The 24,040-nt window shown below is 42.6% G+C and overlaps 2 protein-coding genes across 3 annotated transcripts in view; one reads left to right on the forward strand and one right to left on the reverse strand.

Moving 5' to 3' along the window:
- Positions 1-24,040, reverse strand: part of ZNF774 (zinc finger protein 774) — a 286,859-nt gene that overhangs the window by 201,985 nt on the left and 60,834 nt on the right. The window lies entirely within an intron of this gene.
- ZNF592 (zinc finger protein 592) overlaps positions 10,483-24,040 on the forward strand; it is a 50,008-nt gene continuing 36,450 nt past the window's right edge. Inside the window, exon 1 of one of the 2 annotated variants that reach the window (XM_081290856.1) lies at positions 10,483-10,711. The gene's annotated coding sequence lies outside the window, so the exon portion shown is untranslated. Of the gene's footprint in view, positions 10,712-23,138; positions 23,245-24,040 lie in introns of those variants that run through there. The other variant, XM_081290855.1, reaches the window with a different exon arrangement.

Consider the following 24,040-nt stretch of genomic DNA (forward strand, 5'->3'; position numbering starts at 1 on the left):
CAACGTCAGCCCCCATTTATTTCCTTTCTTGCCAGTATCTACAATTCCTAGTTTTGTCTTAAGGGAAGAAGAAAAAATAAGTATAGCTTTCTTGACCTTTAGAAAGAAAAATATTCCTCACTTGACTCTGGAATTCTCTCTAGTTAATGTCTTATTTTTCCTTTTCATTTCAGAGTTAGTTAGGAAGTCCTTGGCCACTTAGACAGTTCTTTTGTTCTTGGATGGCATGTGGCTTATAGCTTCACCTTTCTTTCTCTCCATTCTTCTCTGCCATGTATCATTTGCTTTAACATTATAGTGATCCTCAAGATTCTACTTCAGGGGCTGGAGATGTGGCTCAGTGGTAAAGCACTTGTGAGGCCCTGTGTTCAATCCCCAGGACTGATTTTAAAGAAAAAAAAAAGATTCTACTTCAGTCTATTGCCACACAGTTGGCAAATCCAGCAATCCTTTATTCAGCTCTATTCTTCCTAGCTTCATTATGATGACATTGGACACTCACTGCCCCTTTGGGGAATGATTTTTCTCCACTTATATCTCCCATAACCACCAGAACTTACCCAACTAGGCAGATCAGTGTCCCTATCAGTTCACTGTTCTGAATCAATCTCTGGTGCTCTCATCTTTCCCTCTCCCCTCTTGGAAATGGTGTTTCACAAACTTTCCCCCTCCCCCACTGGTAACATTCCTTCTCACTTGCCTGTGGTTACATGAGAGTCAGCACCTGCACCCACTCTGGACTCCTCCCCTCCATCTCACAAGGGAAGTGTCTTCAAGCTGGGCCTCCACCTTTTACTCAGATCTCTCCCCTCCTGCCATTTGGGCAGATCATCAGTGATGTGTCTTCAGTGACTTCTGCTCTGCTACATCCCCCTTGTCAGTATTTTAAATTCTTCCTGTTCTTACTTTCCCCACTAGTTGCCTCTCTCCTTTATTTCAGTCAGAGTTCTGGAAATCAAGCCCAGACTCTCTACACTTTCTCTTCTTGCATTCCACTCTGGTTTCTGCCTGAAGGCTCTGCCAGGGTTCCACTGCATGCCCTGAATTCTAAGTGCTTTATAGATGATTCATTTAATCCTCACAATAGCCCATGAAGTAGGTGAGAGTACTGCCCCTATAAAGCACCTGTGATGTACAGATGGCTTGAGTAAATTAGCCAAGGTCACCTGGCAGGGTTTTGAAGCCAGAGAGTTGGGCTCAGAGTTTGCCTTTGACTACCCTGCAACGCTACACAACCCTTCACCTCATACCTCATACTGGATGGTGTCACTCAGTACAGCTCCTTGCCTGTAGGAGCTCAATAAGTATGCCTGAATCAGTAAGCACATGCTGCAGCTTCTTCATTTCACTCTTCAAATAGCCCACAAATCCAGGAGTTCTTGAAGAGTGCATGAGTTCAGGGTTATATATGCCTATTGATTTAACATATTTACTTATCTATTGTTTGCACACCCCCACCAGGATGAAACTCCATATAACAAGGATAACTTTGTTTCCTCCTAATTCCCTAGGGCCTAGTGGTTCCTGGCACAGTATAGGTAGCAAATAATTATTTGTTGAATGCATAAAGTGTTGCTAGGAAAAAGAAATATATAGAGGCTGGGGTTGTGGCTCAGCGGTAGAGAGCTTGCCTAGTGCGTGTGAGGCCCTGGGTTCTATCCTGAGCACCACATAAAAATAAATAAACAAATAAACAAAGGTTAAAAGAAATATATAAGCTAATATCCTATAGGGGAAGAATTTTTAATGCTCCAATCCAATTTAACTCACACATGTCTCTGATTAACTCCTCCCCAGCTCAGACTCCAATTCAGTATTACTATTATTCTTTTCTTTCTTTTTTTTTTTTTTTTGGGTTGAGGAGTTTTTAGGATTGATTACAGGGGTGCTTTGTCACTGAGCTACATCCCTGTCCTTTTTTAAATTTTGAGATAGGATCTCACCAAGTTGTTAATACTGGTTTTGAACTTGTGATCCTCCTGCATCAGCCTTAAGAGTCACTGGGATTACAGGCATATGCCATCCTGCCTGGCTCCAGCTCAATATTATAGTGAAACAATAAAATGGTCCAACTTCTGGTTCTTATCCTTGTTTCAGCATGAGTAAATAATTTACTTCCCTTTCTACCTCTCCTACCCGCCTTATAGCTACCAGAGCTTTTTTCCAGGCTTCCTGGAAGTCCTTGGCCATTTAGACAGTTCTTGTGTCCAGCCACTTGTAGCTTAACCATTGAGCCATATCCCAGCCCTCTCCCTGCATTTTTAATTTTCACACAGGGTCTTGCTGGCCCCAGTTTTCACATTATTAGTTGATCATATACCTGCCGAATATTCTCTTTCCCTTCTTCTTGTCCCCCCCCCCCCCAGGGCCTCATACATGCTAGGCAGGCACTTTACCACTGAGTTATACCCTAGCCTCCCTCTTCTCTCCTTTTAAACAGGGATTGAACCCAGAGCCTCACATATACTGGGCAAGTACTCTACCTTTGAGCTACATCCCCAAGCCCACCTGCTGCATGTTCTGGGCTGAAGATATAGCTCAATGGTAGACTATTTGCCTAGTGTATGTTAGGTCCTGGGTTCAATCTCCAGTACTACAGAAAGGAGGGGGGGAAATGGAAAAATCCCCCAAACCTGCCAGCTATTCTGCCTTTGCCTCTCCTGATCCTACTCTCCACCTCCCTATACTCTGCTCTTTAACTCCACAGGCTGATCTTAAAGAGCAGTGTCATTTGGGCTCACTTGCCTTTAGGCTTCCTGTGGTAGTACTGCAGGAGAGTTGAGAGAAAAATTAAGAGGTAGTGTTGTGTGTCCTTCACTTTCCATTCTGTTTTGCCTCAACCCTGCCCACATCTTTGTACATTGTTGCTTTTTAAATGTTAAGTTACACATTAAAAATGCCTGTAATCCCAGTGGCTCTGGAGTTGAACATGGGCACAATACCTTTATTTTTCTTATTTGTTTACTTTATGTGGTGCTGAGGATGGAATCTAGTGCCTCATGTGTGCAGGGCAAGCACTCTACTACTGAGCCACAACCACAGCCCCACAATTGTATCTTTTTAAGAAAAATTGAGCTATGAGCCACAAAATTTATCCTTCGAAAGTCTGTAGTTCCATGGTTCTTGCTGGGTGTGGTGGTGCATGCCTGTAATCCCAGCAGTTTGGGAGGCTGCAGCAGGAGGGTGGTGAGTTCAAAGCCAGCCTCATCAACTTAGTGAGACCTTGTTTCTAAACAAAATATAAAAAGGGCTGAGTCTTGCTCACGTCCCATGTGGGTGAGGGAATGGGTACCAGTCAGAGGGATGGGCTTGCTGTGAAATAAAAGCTATGAAAGTAATATATCAGAAATAAAGACAAAAGGGAAGAATATTTTGAAAGCAGGGGCATGACCAGTTGAGCCGACCCAAGGGGTCTGGCTTCTAATAAAGAAGCAGCCGGAACTTGCTTTATTTATAGTGACGCAGATCAAAGGGAACTGGTAGGTACAAGGTTTCAGTGTAGAGGAGTCTTTTTTCGGTGCTTGCTTCTTGATGTGGCAGGGGTCCTTCAGTAAACAGGTTATTTGGTTCTTGGTGGGTTACTCTCATCTCTGGGGCTGTGTTTGAACTTGAAGCTATGAGCTAGGTCAGGGTGCCAGCATGATTTGGACATTCTCCAACTGGGGGGTTCCACCCAGTTGTTCCCAAAAGAGCAGCTTCTCTGCCTAATAGTTCCAACATTGCCCAGTTCACACTCAGCTCATAGATGGCTCCCAGCAGCTGAGGATGTGGCTTAGTGGTTAAGCACTCCCCTGGGTTCAATCCCTGGTACCCCCCCCCCAAAAAAAAAAGTATAGTTCCATGGTTCTTAGTACACTTTAGTGAACTGTATCATTTTTTCATTTAATATGTAATCAAATGTTTTCCAAGTTACCTCCTTCTCTGTGTCAAGTTAAATGTCAAGTTAAACAATGTTGCATAGTATTAGTTACTTAATCATTTATTATGTTTCCAAATTTTTACTATCACAAATAAGATTATAACAAATACTGTTGTGGTGGGGCTACTCTCTTTGGGGGAGGATTACTTCTCAAGAAAAAAGTTTCTAGGAGTGGTACTGATGAGTCAAAAGAGAGTCACTTCTCTATTTAGGCTCTTCAGAGTACTGTCAAATAGCTTTTCTAAAGGATTACACTAATTTACACAGCCACAGCTTGCTCTGAATGTACCAGTTGCGACATCTCATTAGCAGTGGAAAATACTTATTCACAGTATATTTTGCTAATTTATTAGGTAATCTTATGATTTGAACTTCTTTGATAGTCATACAAACCCTAAATCATTTAAACCATTATGTAGTTGGGTGTGATGGCACATGTCTATAATCCCAGATACTTGGGAGGCTGAGGCAGGAGTATCCTAAATTGGAGGGCAGCCTCAGCAATTTAACAAGACCCTTAGCAACTTCATGAGACCCTGTCTCAAAATAAAAATAAAAAGGACCGGGGATGTAGCTCAGTGGTAAATCACCCCTAGGTTCAATTTCCAGTACTGAATAAATAAAATTAGAGCCATTTTGGGGTTCAGAGTATCACTCAGTGGTAGAGTACTTGCCTGAGGCAATATGAGGAAAACCATGGGTTTGTTCCCTGACACCTTGAAAACAAACAAACATATTAAAGCTACTTTTAGCTAAGCGACTGGAGGGACAGTGATTTTTTTAGGGAATGGGATAGAGAAAAAGTAAGTGATTTGCTCTCCAACATTCCTTTTTCATTCATCTAGCCTCCTTACCTTGTTTACATATCAGTTTCCCTTTCTTCTGCGAACTATGCTTCTTAAAGGCCAGTATGGCACCATCCTGGCCACCACCACAGCCCTCAACAAAACAGGATTTTTTTTTTCTAAAAAGAAGGAACTACTGTTTATATTGCTTTGTAAGAGGTTTTAACTCTTCATATATTTTATTTTATCGGTACCAAGGATTGAACCCAGGGGCACTCAACCTCTGAGCCACATCCTTAGCTTCCCCTTTTCATTTTTTGTTATTTTGAGTCAGGTCTCGATAAATTGCTTAGGGCCTCACTATATTGCTGAGGATGGCTTTGAACTTGTGATCCTCCTGCCTTAACCTCCTGATGTGGCACCCAGCTCTTCAATTTTAAAGAAACAAATTGGAGGGCTGGGGATGTGGCTCAAGCGGTAGCGCGCTCGCCTGGCATGCATGCGGCCCGGGTTCGATCCTCAGCACCACATACCAACAAAGATGTTGTGTCTGCCGAGAACTAAAAAATAAATATTAAAAAAAGAAACAAATTGGAAATCATAGAAAATGCATCATGAATATAATTTATAGATGATTCAAGAATGGATAAAGAAAATGTGGTATGTACAGACAATGAATTATTACTCAGCCATAAACAAGAATGAAATTATGGCATTTGCCGGTAAATGGATGGAACTGGAGACTATCATGCCAAGTGAAATAAGCCAGTCCCAAAAAACCAAAGGCCAAATGTTCTCTCTGATATGTGGATACTAACTCACAGTAAGTGGGGAGGAGGGAAGAATAGAAGTTCACTGGACTAGACAAGTGGAAATGAAGGGAAGGGAGGTGGAGATGGGAACAAGAAAGACAGTAGAATGAATTGGACGTAACTTTCCTATGTTCTTATATGAATACATGACCAGTGTAACTCCACACCATGTACAACTACAAAAATGGGAAGTTATATCCCATGTATGTATGATGTCAAAATACTTCCTACTGTCATTTATAACTAAAAATAATAAAAAATTTAAAAACAAACAAACAAACAACAAAAAAAACAAAACCCAACCTCTCCCCACTCCCACCCCCACAAAAGAAAAGAAATATGGTTCAGGAGTGAGACCCTGTCTCAATGAAAAATAAAAAGAGCTGGGGAAGAGCTCAGTACCAAAAAAAAAAAAAAAAAAAAAAGCTAAATGGGTGTTTCTTATAGTTTTCAAGTGAAAATTAAAGACTGGGTGTTGTATGTATGGCCTTTTGGGTGGTTGATTGATGGCTACTGGGGACTGAACCCATTGGTGCTTTACCACTAATCACATCCCCAGTCTTTTTTTTTTTTTTTTTTAGCTGTTGATAGACCTTTATTTAACTTATTTATATGAGGTGCTGAGAATCCAACCCAGTGCCTCACACATGCCAGGCAAATGGCTGCCATTGAGCCATAACCCCAGCCCCTTTTTGAGACAGATTTTTGCCAAGGATGCACTCTAGGCATGCACAACTGTGCCTAGTTCATTAGATCCAAACTTATGAGGAGGGGATGATACTTACTCTTCCTATAATTCTCCAAAAGTGTTGAATAAAACAGATTCCATGTATTGTCACAAATAACAGTCACAATTGAGATACATTTTTCTTTTAAGTCCATGATTTTTTTCATTTAAATGAAAAATTGTCTCTAGTCTGCATGCAATAGTTTGCCTTGTTTGAGGTTTCAATCTGTATCTTAAGTTGGACAAAATATTTACAGCCTCTAAGAAATACTGATAATAGGAAATATTTACTGAGAAATGAAGAGGAAGGAACCCAAACATGGTTCTTGCCAACCCTTCTATCACCTCCCCCACATCTTCTTGTGAGGATCTTGTCTGCCCTGTTGATTTCTGGGACATGTAAACATGGCAAGCTTAAGGTCATAGGCTATAAGATTATTCAAAGTTAGAACTGGAAAATAGCAGGGGATAGTCTAGCTTCTTTTCAATTTCTTTTGGTCTTGTTGTAATGTGGTAGAGGGTAATAGAGTCAATGGGATCAGTACTGATCAACACTTAAAAGGAAATAAAACTTAAAATATCATCATATATTGTATAAAATAAGGGTGATACTTCATGAAACTTTTGCTTTAGAAGTGTTTTTATGTGTGTACACATGTGTATATCCTGGGTTGAGATGTAGATGTGCATTTCTTTTTTTTTTTTTTTTTAGTGGTCACAACATCTTTGTTTGTATGTGGTGCTGAGGATCGAACCTGGGCCGCACGCATGCCAGGCGAGCACGCTACTGCTTGAGCCACATCCCCAGCCCCGAGATGTGCATTTCTTATGGAGGATCACAATTAAAAAGTTTTTAAACCCCTGGTTTCTTCTCCCTTTACTCGCTTTGCTAATTAACTCTCTCTCCAAAACTCTGCCATCATCTAGTGAATAAAAATTATAGTAATAACCAGAGATGTAAGACTCAATTTCACTGTATAAATAGCTGGAATGCAATGACTATTGTGTTGTCCCTACCTCATTGTTCAGAGTCAATCACATGTTCAAATATTAGGACTGAAGGGCAAAGACCTACCACCTCACTAAGTAAGAGATTATAGAAAAATCTACCTCAAGATTTATCATCTGTGGGCTAGGGATGTAGATCAGCACTAGAGAGCTTGTTTTGCATGTGCAAGGCCTTGGGTTTGATCCCCATAACTGGAAAAAAAAACTTATCTGCCTAATCCCATTGGTCTTCTTGACCCACAAAGTCCAAAGGATTCACCTTGGCATTCAGGACCCTATTTGAACTATTTGACTGATCTCCCTCACACTAATCCTGTATTCAAGCCAAACAGACCTCTTGGTGTTCCTTAAGCACCCCATCAATTTCCTACTCTCGGGTTTTTCCCCTTTATTTTTAATTTATTTATATGAGGTGCTGAGAATCCAAGTCAGTGCCTTACGCATGCCAGGCAAGTGTGCCACTGCTGAATCACAGCCCTAACCCCTACTCTGGTTTTTGATTGCATTGTTCCTTCTGCCTGGGATAGTCTCCTGACCTCATCTATCTCTGCTTGCTAAAGTCCCACCCACACATTACAGATTCCACTTTCAATTTCCTTTTCTTGAATCCTAATATATTTTCCTTTCCAAATTAATGAATATCTTTTAAAAATTCCTCCTAAAATACTTTAAAAGCATAGTTTAAAAAAATATCTTCTAGGGCTGGGGCTGTGGCTCAGTGGCAGAGTGCCTGCCTTGCACATGTGAGGCACTGGGTTCGATCCTCAGCACCACATAAAAAAATTAATAAGCAAAATAAAGATATTGCATTCATCTATAACTAAAAACTATTTTAAAAATTATTTTCTCTATGTCTAAGAGAAATATAAATGCACTGTAAAAGTAAGAAAATACAGAAGTCAGAGAAAATATAAAAATCCCATTTTTAATCTATTCATGATACATATTATATTTCCTTACAGTGTATTTTAATTACAAGTATTTCTTATGTCACTAAGTCTTTTTCTTCAACATGATTTTTAATGGCTACACATAAACTAATTTAACAGTCATAACATTGCCATTTTGTTTACATGAATGTACACAATGTTGGGAGAAATATATGGGTGATATCCAGTGTATGGTGCCAAATTTCCTTAAAGAGCACAATACAAAATTTATAAACAAGAAACTTGGGCTCAGGCCAAATCTCAGCTCAAAGTGATGGCAAAAACCTGTAATTTTAACTATTTAGAAGGTTGATGCAGGAGGGTCAACCGTTTGAGGCCATCCTCAGCAGCTTAGGGAGCCCTTGTTTCAAAGTGAAAAATTAAAAGGGTAGTGGCAAAGTGTTCCTGGATTCAATTCCCAGTACTGGAAAAAAGAAAAAAAAATGGGACCAGAGATAATTACAAGAAGTACAGGTGCTGGGGTTGTGGTTCAGTGGTAGAGCACTTGCTTAGCAAGTGTGAGGCACTGGGTGTGATTCTCAGCACCACATATAAATAAATAAAGGTCCACGGACAACAACAACTAACTAACTAAATAAATAAATAAATAAAAAGAAAAAAAAAAAGAAATACACGTTTACCAGGAATCTCTGGAGATACTGGCAAGTATGTGGAGTTTTCCATGATAAGTGGTATAGTGATTTGAATCAATTTTTCTTAAGTTTTAAAGGACAGCGAATTTACCGGAAACATGCATACCTCTCCGCTTCAAAATATTTCTACTGACCTACACCTGTAATCCTACCTGCTTGGGAGGTTGAGGCAGGAGGATTACAAATTTGAAGCTATTAGCCAGTGCAAGTTAACTCGACCCTGTCTCCAAAAATGCTTCTATCTTCATGCATTCTTTAGAACTTGTAGGAAGAGTTTCCCTCTGACTTCTTCCTCTCCCCATCTCCTTTTCCTTTTTTGGAAACTTGCACTATTAATTATTCTGTCTCCCCTCTCAGCTCCTTTATTTAAGATATCTCAAATTGGACAATTTTTTCTTCACTTTTAAACTAAAAAAAAATCCCTTTTTTATTCTTACTAAGCCTTTGAATTATAATCCTACTTGTTTATTTGTTTTGATGTTTTTTTTTTTCCGGGGGTGGGGTACCAGAGATTGAACTCAGGGGCACTGAGCCACATCCCCAGCCCTATTATTTGTATTTTATTTAGAGACAGGGTCTCACTGAGTTGCTTTGTGTCTCGCTTTTGCCAAAGCTGGTTTAGGACTTGCGATCCTCCTGCCTCAGCCTCCTGAGCCACTGGGATTACAGGAGTGCATCACAGCGCCCGTCCATAAGCCTACTTTTATTATCTCTCCCTGTCAAACTTCTGGAAAGACTCCTCACCCTTTACTGCCTTCATTACCAACATTCTTCTTACTCCTTACCCAAGGCTCAACTGGGCTCAGGGCCTGGTGCACGGCAAGCACGGTTGAGTGTCATTTCCAGTCTCTTGCGGTGTCCTGTCTTTCCGGGTTCTTCAAAAGGAATTTCTCCGTGGTTAGTTGGTTCTCACCGCGTCTCCAGAGCCTCATACGTGCATTCCCACACCCTAACTTTCTTGCTGTTTTAATGGTGCAGACCCATTTCCAGGTATGTCGGGTTCTTGGAAGGTCCTGCCCGCCTCTCCGAGTTTTCACTTGGGCAATCATAGCTTCCCTGGTAAAACCCTTGAGAGCCTCCCAGTCTACAGTGAGAGGCACCCGATGCCAGTGCCCCAGCTCCGCTGACCGCGCGTTCCTCCGTCACCCCAGAGGCAACGTGTCAGAGCGCCCAGCGCCTCCAAGCCTACGTGCATGTCTTTATATCCAGCAATGGCCAGATGTTTAGTGAGCACCTGAGTGCCAGGCCCACGCCACCCCTGCTTCCTTTCACTTAACAGCTTTTACTAGGCCCCAGTACACGTCAGATCTAAATGAAGAGGACGCCGTCCTGGCTCCTGAGGCGCTCGCGCTCCTCCAAGGCGAAACAGTCGCGTGGGCAGGTTTGGTCCCTCTAGTGGGCGGCTACCACCCCACTGAAGGCCCCTGCCCCAGGCACGCCAGAGGACTGGAGACTTAGGTTGCAGGGAGCGGCCGCAGGCCCTGACCGGGGAGTCCAGCGGACCCGGCGGGAGGGATCCGGTGGGGGCCGCGGGGTCGCTCGTAGCCCTGCGCGGCGCCGGCCCCGCCCCGCCCGCCGCCGCCGCCACCGCCGCCGCCGTCGGCCCCGCCGCGCACCCGCCTCAGGCGGGAGGCGGAGGCCGGCCCGCGCCGGGAAGCCCTTCGGCCGCACAGCCCTGGCCGGTGCCCAGGTCCGAGTCCCTTCCGCCCGCGCCCCGCCCGCGCCCGGCCGGGCCCTGCCGCCGGTGCCCGCCCCCGCTCCGCCCCCGGAGCCGCGGCCCCGCCCGCCGCCGCCGTCGCCATGTTGTGGCGCCCGCAGCCGGCGCTGGGGACGCGCGCGGCTGAGCCCGGGGCCTGCAGCCGCCGCCGCCGCCGCCAGGTAAGCGCCCCCCGGGCCCGGGCCGGGCGGGACTGCGCCGGGGCCGCCTCCGGGTCGCCTCAGCGCAGGCTAGGGTCGAGCGGCACCGGGACCAAGCCTGCGCCCGCGCCCGGCCGGGCCCTGCAGCCTGCGGACCCTGCCCGCCGCCCGAGGCGGCAGCCACTGCCCGGACGGTCGCCTGGCGGGCCCGGCCACCACCCAACGCAGCCCCTGGCCGCGGCTACCGGCCCCTTCCGCCGCGGTGATCGCCGCTCCGGGCGAGCCGGGCGCGCCGCTGTCCTCCCTGCGCGGGACGGGCGGCCGCCCTAGGAGACAGCCCGCGGCCCCCCGCCCGGGCGGGGATAACGGTGCCACTTTGCCCCGCCAGGACTCCCTGTCAGCCCGACTGTCCCTACCACCCGAAGAGCTGGCGCCGTCATGGGGCAGGCACTTCGAGGATCTACCCTCTTCGCGCCCCTCCGCCTCCCCTCCCCTCCCCTCCCCTCCGCCCAAGTTCTGACCCGGAGAAGGTTCTCCCGGAGCAGACAGGTATTCCTGCTCCAGAGTTAGGGTCCTCTGGGGAGAACGGTCCTGTTGATTAGAGTAGAAATTGTCTCTCTGCAGGGACTCTTCTTGCCAACCTGGGGGTTGGGGGAAGGCTCAGTGTGACCCGAGGGAGGACAGGGGAGCGTCTGCTGGGCAGATGGCCTCCTGGCCTTGGATCAGCGTTTGTGAGGGGGAGGGGTCCATATGACTTTAGGTGTGCCTGCTCTTGAGAATCGCAGGATTATTAGAGCTGTTCAGGGATTTTTAACTTTTTTCCCCCCAGTAGGCCGGAGGTGACATTAAAAGTGCTGGATTGGAATAAATCCGCAGGCCCACCTAGGGAGGCTTTTTTTTTTTTTTTTTAAATAGCATCCAGGACTATCCTGGATTTGGGGTGGGAGGCGGGTAGAATGATTTTTACCCCAGGGTTTTCCCACTTGCATTCAGTCCTCTGTTCATGTAGGGCCTGTAGGTCACTTCTGTCAAGTGTACAGTGTGGCTAAACACACAGGATGTGGACACATAGGTGCTTGGCCTGGTTGGTACCCCGTGGGATTTCAGGGATCTATTTCCTAAAACTCACAGGTAAATTACACAGTGAAGGAGAGGAAGAAATGTCAAGCTACTGGGATATTTTGACCGTTTTCCAATTCTTCCAGTGATCATGACTGATTCATTTAGTTAAAAAAAATTTTTTTTTTTTTTGAGATGGGTTCTCATTGTGTGCCCAGGCTGACCTCCAGCCCCTGAGTTCAAGTGATCCTCTTACCTCATCTTCCCAAGTAGCTGGGCCTACAGGCAGGCACTACCATGCCTGACTGTAAATTTTTACTGAGCACTTATTACATGCCCATCCATGACTGAGCTGGGTGTTGGGGGTATTGAGGTAAACCAGAAAGACACCATCTTTTAGTTTTGGAGCTCTTCTTAGCCTAGTGGGACAGTTCAATAATAAGTAACAAAGAAAATTCATTCAGCAACAAATATTTGTCAACAAATGTGTGCAAAACATTGTTGTAGATGCAGTGAATAAAGCTAGCAAAATAACTGCCCTTGAGTTTTCATGCTAGTGTGTGTGTGTGTGGGGGTAGACAATAAAATATGTAATAAAAATATCATGTTAAAAAGTGCTAACCGCTAAAGAGAAAAACAGGGAAAGAGAATCTGAGGTATCAGGGGTGGTGGGGGTTGAATTTACACTTAAGTGGCCTGGGTTTTTTTTTTTTTTTTTGGTTGGTGTTATCAAGCCAGGGCCTCCTGCTTCACTGTTGAATTACATCCCAGCCCCAGAAGGTGTCTTTGGAATAAAACTTTGAAGAAAGTGGTAAACTAATAATTTCAAACTGGGGAGAAGGAAGTAAAAGAGATTGATTTGAGTGGGGGGCTTTGGGGAAGGTTTCCCTGAGGAAGTGACATTTAGGCCAGAACCTGAGAGGGTTAAGAGTTAACCATGTGTGGAACAGTAGAGGTTGGCAAGTTGGAGGAAGTGAAAGAGGCCTGTGAGTCTGGAGGAGGAAAGGGAGTGGGGTGAGGGGAGAGGGGAGATAAATGTCTGCAGAGAGGTATGGCGGGTCACAGCGACCAGGCCTGAGGGAAATGCTTTCCCTCTTTAGTTTGGATTGTGTCTCTAGTGTAATTAGGAACATTTACATTTTAAAAGGTCTCTGGCCCCATGCAGGGAATGTACTTTGAGATAAGCTGGTAACGCCAGGGTGGTTTCTATGCTGAGTGTCCTAACTACCTGATCTGTTTGAAAAAGTCTTAAGCAGTCCCTGGGAGATCCTTTTCCTTTGTGAGTGGGCTTTACCCAGCTTTTAGAAAGGGAAGGGAAAACTGAATTGGCGATATGGAGTGCCTGCTAGGTAGGAGAACCGATTTTAATGATTTTTGTATACGCAATCATATTTAATTTAATCATCTCTGTTCTCTAGGAGAAAGGTTATCATACCTATTTTACAAGGAAACAAGCCCAGAGGGGATAGATGATTTATCCAAAGTCACATTTGTTACAGTCTTAAATTCAAACCCATGTATCTCTGATTCCAGAACCCACTGGTGGCTCTGGAGCCTGACCACTGAAGTTTGTATTTTATTTCTGCTACTTACTAACCAAAAGATCTTCAGTTATTTAATCTATCTGTCCCTCAGTTTCCTCATCTTAAATGCAAATAAAAGTCCCTACCTTATAAGATCGTTGTGCAGACCAAATGAAGCCATGTAGATAGTTTAGCTCTTAGTTTAAATGTCAGTTGCTATTATTTAAATTTTTAAAATGTCCAGGCTAAAAATAAATAAAATATCCATGCTGCTTCCTAGTCATGTTGTGGTCATTTTGGATAAGATTAAATATATAGATAATTCAGTTCCTTAACTATCTTTTTCTCTCCACTTTTCTTGATAACTTAATGCTGTGTTCCAATGTGATCAATCATTCAACATTGATGTCTTATTTCATGCTTTGACACTGTACTAGAAGTTGTGGATACAAAGTTGTGGATACAAAGCTCTTTCCAGGAGCCGAGAATCCAGGAGAAGTCAAATAAAGAAAGTGCTACAGTATATATTTAAATTCTCTATTACAGTTGTGGTTAAAGAGCTGTTGGGAAAAGTAAGAACAAAATACCTGGTGAAGTCAGGAAGGCTTCAGGGAGAAGGTGACTTTTGAAATGGGCTTTGGAGCAAGATAGGAGTTTTGCAGGCAAATAAGATTGAGCAAAGGACATTCTAGGCAGAGAGAGGCATAAATATGAAAATGCAGAGCAATGAGAGGTCCTGTTGTCTGGGAATGAGGCTGGAAGGCTGACTAGGGGTTGTGAAAAGCAGATCAAGGATTTTGGACCATGGGGAGTACTGGAAAGTATTAGGTACATCAAACTCATTCTGTGAGGGGTGTTGTAGTTACAGAGTCGTTATAGGTGTCATCCTAAGGCAAATTTTTATCTGTGGGATCACTGTGCTATAGATCTGGTTCTCAACTTTGTAGACTACAAATTTAGTTTTGTAGGGTACTCAGTTGATTGGGTCCAGGGAGACTGACTGACTCACCAAACTTGGAAGAGACTGATGAATAAACTTAGGATATTAACTGACCATGAGAAATGAAACTGCTGAATGACAGATGTTTCTGTCCTTTGGCCATTCCACCCCTCCCCCCTTTTCTGGCCAGGGCTGGGATACTAACAAACTCTCACTCCTCAATTTGTTTGTTTCTCTCAGACTGCTTAAAAACGAATCCTTTCTCCGAACATAATCATTCCTTACGTACTATTCGATGTAGTCAGCAGTCATTATTAACGAATAGAATGAGTGATTCTGTATAATTGGGTGATTGTGAAACTTAAGAGGAGGAATAACCTCCCCCACCCCTGTCTCTGAACCCAGGGCCTCATACATTCTAGACAAATGCCACACCACTGAACTACCTCCACAGCCCTTTTTATTTTATTTTGAGACAAGGTCTCTCTAAGTTGTTGAGGCTGGCCTCAAACTTGTGATCCTCTTGCCTTAGTCTTATGAGTAGCTGGGATTTACAGTCACGCACCACTACGCCTGGTAGGAATAACTTTTTAGAAATATCCAAAAAGGAAGTTCCTAGATTTGGGTTAATGGAGAAGGTATGCAGATTCTAAGTTGTATGGGTAATTTTGTGGTGTGGGACACATGTATTGAAAACTGTTCTGGGAGCAGAGGTCTGTGAACTCTTGGAGCTGGTAGGGAGTTTTTGGTTGCACTTGGAGAGATTATTTTAGAATCATTGTCTTTCCTACATAATGAAGTAATAATTCATGCCCTTAACCTGCTCAGTCACTGGGTGAGCTTTCCTATTGGACTGGAATTTTCATGAAGTTGAACTTTATGTTATATTTCTTCTGCAATAGTGGGAAGAGTAATATAGACCCACTAGAGTTTAGAATCTCAAAAAAAAAAAAATTAACCACAGGAGGTGTGCTCGGCTACTGAGTTACATCCACAGCCCTTTTTATTTTTTATTTTGAGACCAAGTCACTAAATTTCCCAGGCTGGTCTTGAATTTGTGATCCTCCTGACTTAGCCTCCCTAGTTACTGGGATTACAGGTGTGTATCACTGTGCCTGGTTTAGAATCTTTATTTTTCTTTAGTGAAAAATAAGTCCAAATAGATTAACACAGATTTTGGGTTAATTATTTTGCTTTTGAAACTCTAAAAATAATTATGCAAGAAATACATATTCAAGCCAGACACAGTGGCACATGCCTATAATCCCAGTGACTTGGAAGGCTGAGGCAAGAGTATCACAAGTTCAAAGCCAGCCTAGGCAATTTTTTTATATTTATTTTTCAGTTGACACAACATCTTTATTTATTTTTATGTGGTGCTGAGGATCGAACCCAGCACCCCGAGCATGCCAGGAGAGCGTGTTACCGCTTGAGCCACATCCCCAGCCTAGGCAATTTAGCAAGGCTCTAAGCAATTTAGTGAGACCCTGTTTTAAAATAACAAGAGCCCCCTGGGTTCAATTCCCTGTAGAAAAAAAAATAGAAATACATATTCCTTTGGGAGATTTAGGAAATATAGATGGCTATACAAAGGAAATAAAGCTCACTGATAAATTCTACAATCTAGAGCCATTGTTAACATTTCAATATTTTGGTATTTGTATTAGGCCTTTATCTCCATCCCTATTTATACATGTATGTTTAACTTCTTTTCTTACAAAAATAGCAACATCCTGAATAGGAGAAAGTTTTGACAGTTGATGTCCATGCGGTAGAGCAATTGCATGTACCCAGAATCTGAATGTTTTCATTTGTAGGCATCTCATCTGGCACCTTCCCCTTTGCTTGCTATAGGGATGCAGGATATAATATTAATTATCTAATTACATTTGAGAATTTTTTCCACCCAACCATTTGCTTTTACTTAACAGCAGGGAAATAAATGTATGTTGAAATAACAATAGATCCATTTTATGAGTCCCAAGAAAAGTTAATGAATAGTTTTCAAGTTTGAGGTCACCAAAGTTTGGATTGTCTTCTGCTAACTGTGACTTTGGTTAGGTTCCTTACCATCTCCATTTTAGATTCTGAAGATGTGTTTATCAAGAGATAATGGTGAGCCAGGTGCAGTGGCACACACCTGTATTCCTAGGGACTCAGGAAGCTGAGGCAGGAGGATCACAAGTTCTAGGCCAGTCTCAGCAATTTAGGGAGACCCTGTTTCAGAAGAACTGGAGCTGTAACTCCTCAGAGGTTAGAGTATCTCTGGTCTCAATCCCCAGTTTAAATGAATGAATGAATGAATAAATAAATAAATAAATAAATAAATAAATCCTCCCCCTTTCTCTCATTAACTTATACCAGGGAATGAAATGGGTGTGATATCTGTATGTATGGTTGGTTGTGGGAGGACTGCCACAATGTTGAGTGAAGAAGAGGAGTGTGTCTGATCCTGGTCAGGAGCAGTTAACTCCTGCTCTCAAATCAGTATGTGTTTGGGTGGTGGGGGAGGGTCTTGGGACTTTAACTTGTATCTGTTTTTAAGAGCTCCAGGATTATTGGGGTTCCTTTGAAGATTCTGAAACTTTAAAAATGTTTTTAAATCTTTATTTTAACTGTAACTCCTCCTTCCAGTGGCGGCATTAAGAATCCTCCACAAAAACAAATTCACAGGCTTATCCAGAGAATGTAAGAGTGGCACCCCAAGTCTAACTCAGAATAGCCTTGATTCCACTCTGTAAGACAGAGTTTGCCATAAGATCTTCTTACCTCTGAGGGATGGAATTAGGGTGGTTATTACGTTAGCTTTTTTTTTTTTTAATTATAGATGGATACAATGCCTTTATCTTATTCATTTATTTTTATGTGGTGCCAAGGATCAAACCTAGTGCTTCATACATGCTAGGCAAGCACTCGACCACTGAGTCCCAACTGAAGCCCCTATTACATTAATATTTATGTATATTTTCACTATTATTTGAATTTTATACAGGCTTCTATCTTGTCTTTACAAAAACAAAGGTATTTATAAAAAGCACCTGGTAAATCTGTTTTCATTTCAGAGACAAACATTGAAGGCTCTAAATCAAAAACTCATTGCCTAGAACTGTGCCCATCTAGAAGAGGTATGATGTTAGAATTGCCTATACCTCCTAGGTCATTCTGGGGGGGGATTCTTTTGTTAGATATGCATTTGGGCAGCCCAACCTGCCAGGTGCATTAGGCTAGCACCTCTGATTGGGATAGTCCCTAAATTCAGATGAGCAGAGTGGCTTGGCTTCTAGGTTCATTTGTTGGGATTTTGTTTTGTTTTTTTGCAGTACTGGGGTTTGAACCCAGGAGTGTTCAACCTTGGAGCTATATCCCCAGCCCTTTTTTAAAATTTTATTCTGAGACAGGGTCTTCTAAGTTGTTCAAGGTCCAGGCAGGCCTAGATTTTGTGATCCTCTTGTCTTAGCCTTACAAGTAGCTGGATTATAACCATGTGTCACGCACCTGGCTGGACACTTTCTTTAGAGGAGCCATGGGTCTTTTGTGGACCATTGGGTTCAGTCTCCCCCAAACCCATATGGGGTGGCTAGAAGTTTTGGTGTTATTACTTGGGGGCCAAGGGACTGTAAAGAGAGGGAGTTCCATGTAAGCCTCACATACCTTCCTGGGATTCCCTCCCTTTTGGGTCTCAGCCCATCCTGGGGTGAAGTGGGGTCTGCATCTTCCTTCTTCTAGTCTTTGGATGCAGGAACATTTTACCCACACTGTCCTTGGCAAGCTGGAGCTGAGTGGGAGGCAGTGGGATGAACTGTGGCTCTACTTTTATTTCCCAGGTTTGTTGCAGTTTATAGCATTCTACTCCTTTCTGCTATGTTAGTTTCTGAAGTTGAATGTGTTCCTTTAGCAAGCCAAAGGGCAGTGTGAGGCCATTGGGAGGGGTTTTGAAGGTATTTGTCCATTGTAACTGCAAACCATTTCCGGGCTGTTCCAGGGTCTGAAAACACATCTGAGGCAGAGCTTTGGCATTTTTAGAGGGGTGGGCACTGAGCAGCTGTTCAAATTCTTCTGGGCTTAGATGGACTGCTTACTGTCTTATCCTTGTTAGACAGACCTCCAGGCCTAAATCAAACTAGCTGAGATTGTAAAAACTTCATTGTCTAATATTTCATTAAGGCTATAAATCTCAGGCCCTTAAAAATATTACATGTGTGATTAATATTACTGTTTTCTTAATTAGAATTACTTGTATTTAAAATTCTGCAGGGCCTCTTTGCAACTGGGCCATCATTGATCTGTAATCTACAGTTGGATGTGAAAGGCCTACCCTGGGCCCAACTCAGAGCTGATGCTCTGTGGAGCATAAAAGAATCAAGTGAGATGAACTTTGCCCTCAGGGGTTCTCCCACTGAAAGCAATTAGAGAACAATTTGCTTCTAGACCAAAAGTGTCTTAAGTGGGCTTTCTTTCTGAGGATGGTGGCTACTCACCACAGGTCACTCTTTGAGGTGACTGGGGTTACGTTTGGGGAACATTTTATAGTATAAAGGTGGATTGAACAGCCGTTTGGGAGGAGTTGTGGCAGTGATGTAATCTCATCTTTCATTACTTTACTTATCTCTGCTTGACACTGTTTCCCATAGTGCCTGCACTCTGTAGTAGGAGGTATCCCCTGTCGCCAAAATATGAACTCCAGGACCTACCATTCCACCATTATACTCTATTCCTAAGTCTAAGACTTTTGCCTTTCCAGTTTAGAGATCTCTTTTAAAATATTTACAGCCCTTGGGAGAGGTCATACTCTTAGTAGTTCATCAGCAATCAGTAGCTTTAATTACAAGGAATTAATTAAAGTCAACTGAAACAAAGACTGGGACCCAGGCAGACACCTGGGGGCAAGGGTGTCTGAAGGGACACACTCTTTCATGACAGGAGAGAAGTGAAGGCAGCAAAAGAAACTTTTCATGCAAATCAGTTTCTGCAGGCAGTGCTGCTGAGACACCTCCTTGCTGATACTGGGCCCATCTGATGGTCCTGTTGGCAGAAGAATGGGGTATAGAGTGGGCTAGCCCCAGTACAGGGGCTTTGTAACAGAGGTAGAATTTGAGGGGAGCCTGCAAGGGTTGGGAAGATTGTTTTTGTTATTTTTTGTCTTATTTAAAAAATAACATATGCCCAGGGTTAAAAAAAAAAAAAAGGAAACATTAAAGGAGAAAACAGATCCCTCATAATTTTTCCTGATTGATGGATGAGATGTAGAGAAGAGTAAATTTCTTTTCTTTCCTTTTTTTTTTTTTTTTTTGATGGTACTGGGGATTGAACGCAGGTCCTCATTAGGCATTGGCTCTACCATTGAACTACAGCCTCAATCCCTCTATCATCTTTTAACTTCATTTTTTGTCTTTCTGTTTCTCAGGATAAATTGTCTTCAACTCATAGGTCCGTTTGGGTTGGATTAATCAACTGGAAATACTAATTTCTGAATGTTTTCTCTTTTGTTAGACTTCTAGGCTGTTTTAAAAAAAGGCTTTACCCAAGGTGGAATCAGTGGAGAAGAGATTTTTTGGTGTAATTAGCCTCTTTATTTTTTTTATTTTTAATTTTTTTGGTACAAATCATGTCTTAAGATTGGTGTTTATGATGTATTCATTAATTTCTTCTTTTAGTTATAGTTAGACGATACCTTTGTTTTATTTATTTATTTTTATGTGGTGCTGAGGATTGAACCCAGGGCCTGGCATGCCCTAGGCGAGTCCTCTACCACTGAGCCACAACCCCAGCCCTTAATTAATTTCTTGAATAAATATTTGAGGGTATGCTGTGTACCAGGTGCTGTTCCAGGCACTGGGTAGGGAACAAAATTGAAATCTTCCTCTCAAGGAACTCACTCTAGTGATTGTGAGTTTATAGACAATGAACAAGAAAAATATTAAGGATGAGAGATGGTGAAAAATATATGGAGAAAAACAAAGCAGGGATAGTGGATGGGGGTTTAGTAGATATATTTCCTATTTTATTGGAGAAGTCAAACTGGAGAAGATGGTGCACACCTATAATCCTGGCTACTCAGGAGGCTGAGGCAGGAGGATTGCAAGTTCAAGACCAGCCTGGGCAATATAATGATAGCACATCTGAAAAATTAAAATAAATAAATACAATAAATAAGTCAGAGAAAGCTGGATCTGGTGGCACATGCCTGTAATTCCAGTGGTTTGGGAGGCTGAGGCAGGAGGTTCTTGAGTTCAAAGCCAGCCTCCACAATTTAGCAAGGCCCTAAGCAACTGAGAGAGACCCTGTCTCTAAATAAAATATGAAAAAGGGCTTGAAACCAGTACTTTAAAAAGGGGTGGGGGGCACTGGGGATGTGGTTCAGTGGTTAAGTGCCCTTGGGTTCAATCACAAGTTTAAAAAAAAAAAAGAAATATCACTGATGAAAAGATATTTGAGTTGAGGTCAGAAGGAGGTAAGAGAGAGAGAGCCTACTTAAGGTGCTTAGGAATAGTGTGAGGGAAAGAAGGTACAGGAGCAGAGGCCCACCCTGAAGATGGTCTGCTTCCTAGGTGTTTCTATTGTGCTTGCAGGGCTGAGGATCACTGGGTTGAAGGGTTAAATCAACCCTTTTCTGGATATTTGATGGAGAGATTTGAATGGGTAACTGAGTAGGAGACTTCAACCCTTCTGATGGGAAGATTATTTAGGGCCCTATTACTTAGGAATAACAGGAATCTTCCACAGTAATAAAAACTATTTTTTTTTTCAGTTTATGTACCATTTCTAATTTGATTACCTCATGTCTCTGGGCCTCAGTTTCCTTGTTTGTAGAGTAAGTGGCATAAATTCAATAGTTTCCTAAAGTCTCCTTGGCTCTGAAAATCCTTGATGTTTCTGATCTTGGAAAAACCTCTAATCTAGAATACTGTTGTAGAACAATGTTTTCTAATCCTAGTCTTACAACATGCTAAGGTATGTCATAATTATGGCAAGGGCTAGAGCAAATGTCTCAATACCAAATTGAAGGAAAATTTGTGCCCTATCTAGTATGGGAAGATGAAGGTATTGGGAAATGTGAAATGTGAAACTGACCTCCCAGTTTAGAGCAAGTACAGGGCAACTTGGTCTTTGGAGGCAGGCAGGAGCCCTGAGGTCTCATTTGAGAGCTAGTCCTAGCTCACTCACTGGTAAGTCCTTGTGAAATAGAAATAGTTGTAAACTGTAAAGCTCCCATACATCTACCCATGAGTATGTAATTAATCTGGAAGAAGAAGCCATCCTGGGTTAGTGAAGCCTGATGCTCAGGATTGTTAGCTCCTCTCTGCAGACTAGCTGCATTTACTATCTGCATAGCCTTACAGAATCTTATTGCTGGAGGCACTGAAGTGATCCTGGAGTAAATAGCCAGGTACTCTCTTTGGAGCACCTCTGAACTTATTTGCTATTGAACAATAGACCCAAGACACATCCAGGCTCCTCTCATTTAGACATTATAGTGTCTGCTCATTAGTTTATGTTTTGAAATGTGAAGATGTGAATAAGAAAAGGAAAACTTCAGAAAAGTTATCCCTATTTCCCTTCTGTAGAATTGGGATAACTGGCTTCCTTCTCTTACCTTCCAAATTTTTCTGTTAATATTTTCTATATCTCACTGGGAATGTAACTCAGGGGTAGAGCACTTGCCAGGGGGGTGGAATTAAAAAGTCTCTGTCTCCAATTTAGAACCCAAACTAAATGCTAGTCTGGCAAGGTTAAGACAAAGATGAGGTTAAGAATGCAGGATTAGAATAAAAAAGGGCAGAATTAAAAGTTCAAGGGTAAGATTTTGATTCTGTTATTTGTGAATACATATACCTGACAGCATTAGCCTGTTTTTCTGAACATTGACCAGTTAAATCTGAATCTTGATAGATCATTGGCAAGGATTAGTAGTTTCCAAAATTCCCAAGGTGATTCTCAATTTGGTCACAAGTAAAAACTACCTACTTCAGAAAAATGGGTTCTGCCATTCCCCATTTTATTTTATTTTATTTTATTTTATTTTTGGTAACGGGGATTGAACCCAAGGGTGCTTAACCACTGAGCTACATTCCCAGCCATTTTTATTTTTTATTTTGAGACAGGGTCTTACTAAGTTGCTTAGAGCTTAAGTTGCTGAGGCTGGCCTCAAACTTGTGATTCTCCTACTTTAGTCTCCTGAGTTGCTGGGATTATATTATTATGCACCATGGTGCCCTGCAGCTTTTCCATTTCTTTTCTTATTCTCATCTGCTCAGTGCTTACCCCCTTTGCCTCTCCCCCACCTTATTTGATTTTCTCAGCTTACCTGCCACCTGTCCCTGTCCCCTGACTCTGTTTCCTCAGCTTTATCAGGCATCCTGAGCACTGGCGGAGAAGCTGTGTAGAAGCTGTGTAGAGGGGTAAACTGGTTTCACTTGCCTTGCCTCTCTGTCCTCTGTGCGTGCTTCCCATCAGTGAGCTACCAGGGCACACTGACGACATGTAAAGGAAAGCCTGCTGGCTACTGGGGTTGGTGGCAGAGTACTTCATAAACACATGCATTTGCTGTGTGAAAGGCAGTATGGTAAGAGCTTTACAAATATTAACTCACTGAATCTCTTTAATAGCCCCATTTTATATATGGGGAAGCTGACATACAGGTGCAGCATCTTGCCCAATATTAAATGGCTGTTAAGCAGTTGAGCTGGGATTTGAATCTAGGTGGAGTCTGCTCTGAATTTCTGCATGATGATAGCGGGAGGGCAGATCTGGGGCTGGGAAGAGTTTATTCTTTGACTGCCTTTGGGGCCTGCTTTTAATTTGTTTGGAGATTTTTCTCAGAGTCTTCCCTGGAATGATTATTATTAGTTTTTAAACTCTCTTTCCTAACTTTAACATTTACCTTCAAACTCATTTAAAAAACATTTTGTTTTTCTTCTTTCCATAGGTGGTGTTTGGACACTAGACCATGTGCCTAGGTAGTTTTTCCTTTCTCCGCAGCTCTACTCCCCCAGCAACGCTCACCACACCCTTGTTTTGAGAACCTCACTAAGGTATGATGTCTAGGCTGACCTGAGCTGGCCTTGAAGAGCTGAGTTTTGGACACAAGAGAGCTTTTCTGTTCCTTGGGTTTTGTTTTGTTTTGGTGCTAAAATACAACAAAATTTGTCATTTTAAAATATACAGTTCAGTGGCATTAAGTATATTAATTCACATTTGTGCAACCATTACCATCATCCATCTCCATCCCATATTGAAACTCAGTATACATCAAACAACTCTACCCTACACCCCTGGCAACCACCATTCTATTCTGTTAGTTTACCTACTCTAGGGATGTCATATAAGTGGAATCATTCAGTATTTGCTTATTATGTCACTTAGCATAATGTCTGCAAGGTTCACCCATGTTGTAATATGTGTCAACTTCCTTCTTTTTTAAAAAAAATGGTGCTGGTGATTGAATCCAGGGCCTCACACATGCTAGGCAAGTGCTCTACCACTGAGCCACAACTCCAGCCCCATGGCTATACCATTTTATATTCCCAACAGCAGTGCACAAGGGTTCCAGTTTCTCACATTCTCATCAACAGTTTACTATTTTCTGGTGATTTTTTTTAAAATAGCCATCCTGATGGGCATAAATATCCTTGGTGTTACCTAGTTGGACCCATGGAGTCCACCCAATAGGCTAGTTCCCTGTTGTCCTAGAATGTATAAAGTAGAAAAAATAATTTGACAGAGACTTCCATGTATTCCTCACCCTAATTCAACAGTTAATAATTTTTTTTTTTATTTAGAGACAGGGACTCACTGAGTTTCTTAGGTCCTCGCTAAATTGCTGAGGCT

Source organism: Spermophilus citellus (genome assembly GCF_964194105.1).
Source record: "Spermophilus citellus genome assembly, chromosome: 4".
NCBI classification, from domain to species: domain Eukaryota; kingdom Metazoa; phylum Chordata; class Mammalia; order Rodentia; family Sciuridae; genus Spermophilus; species Spermophilus citellus.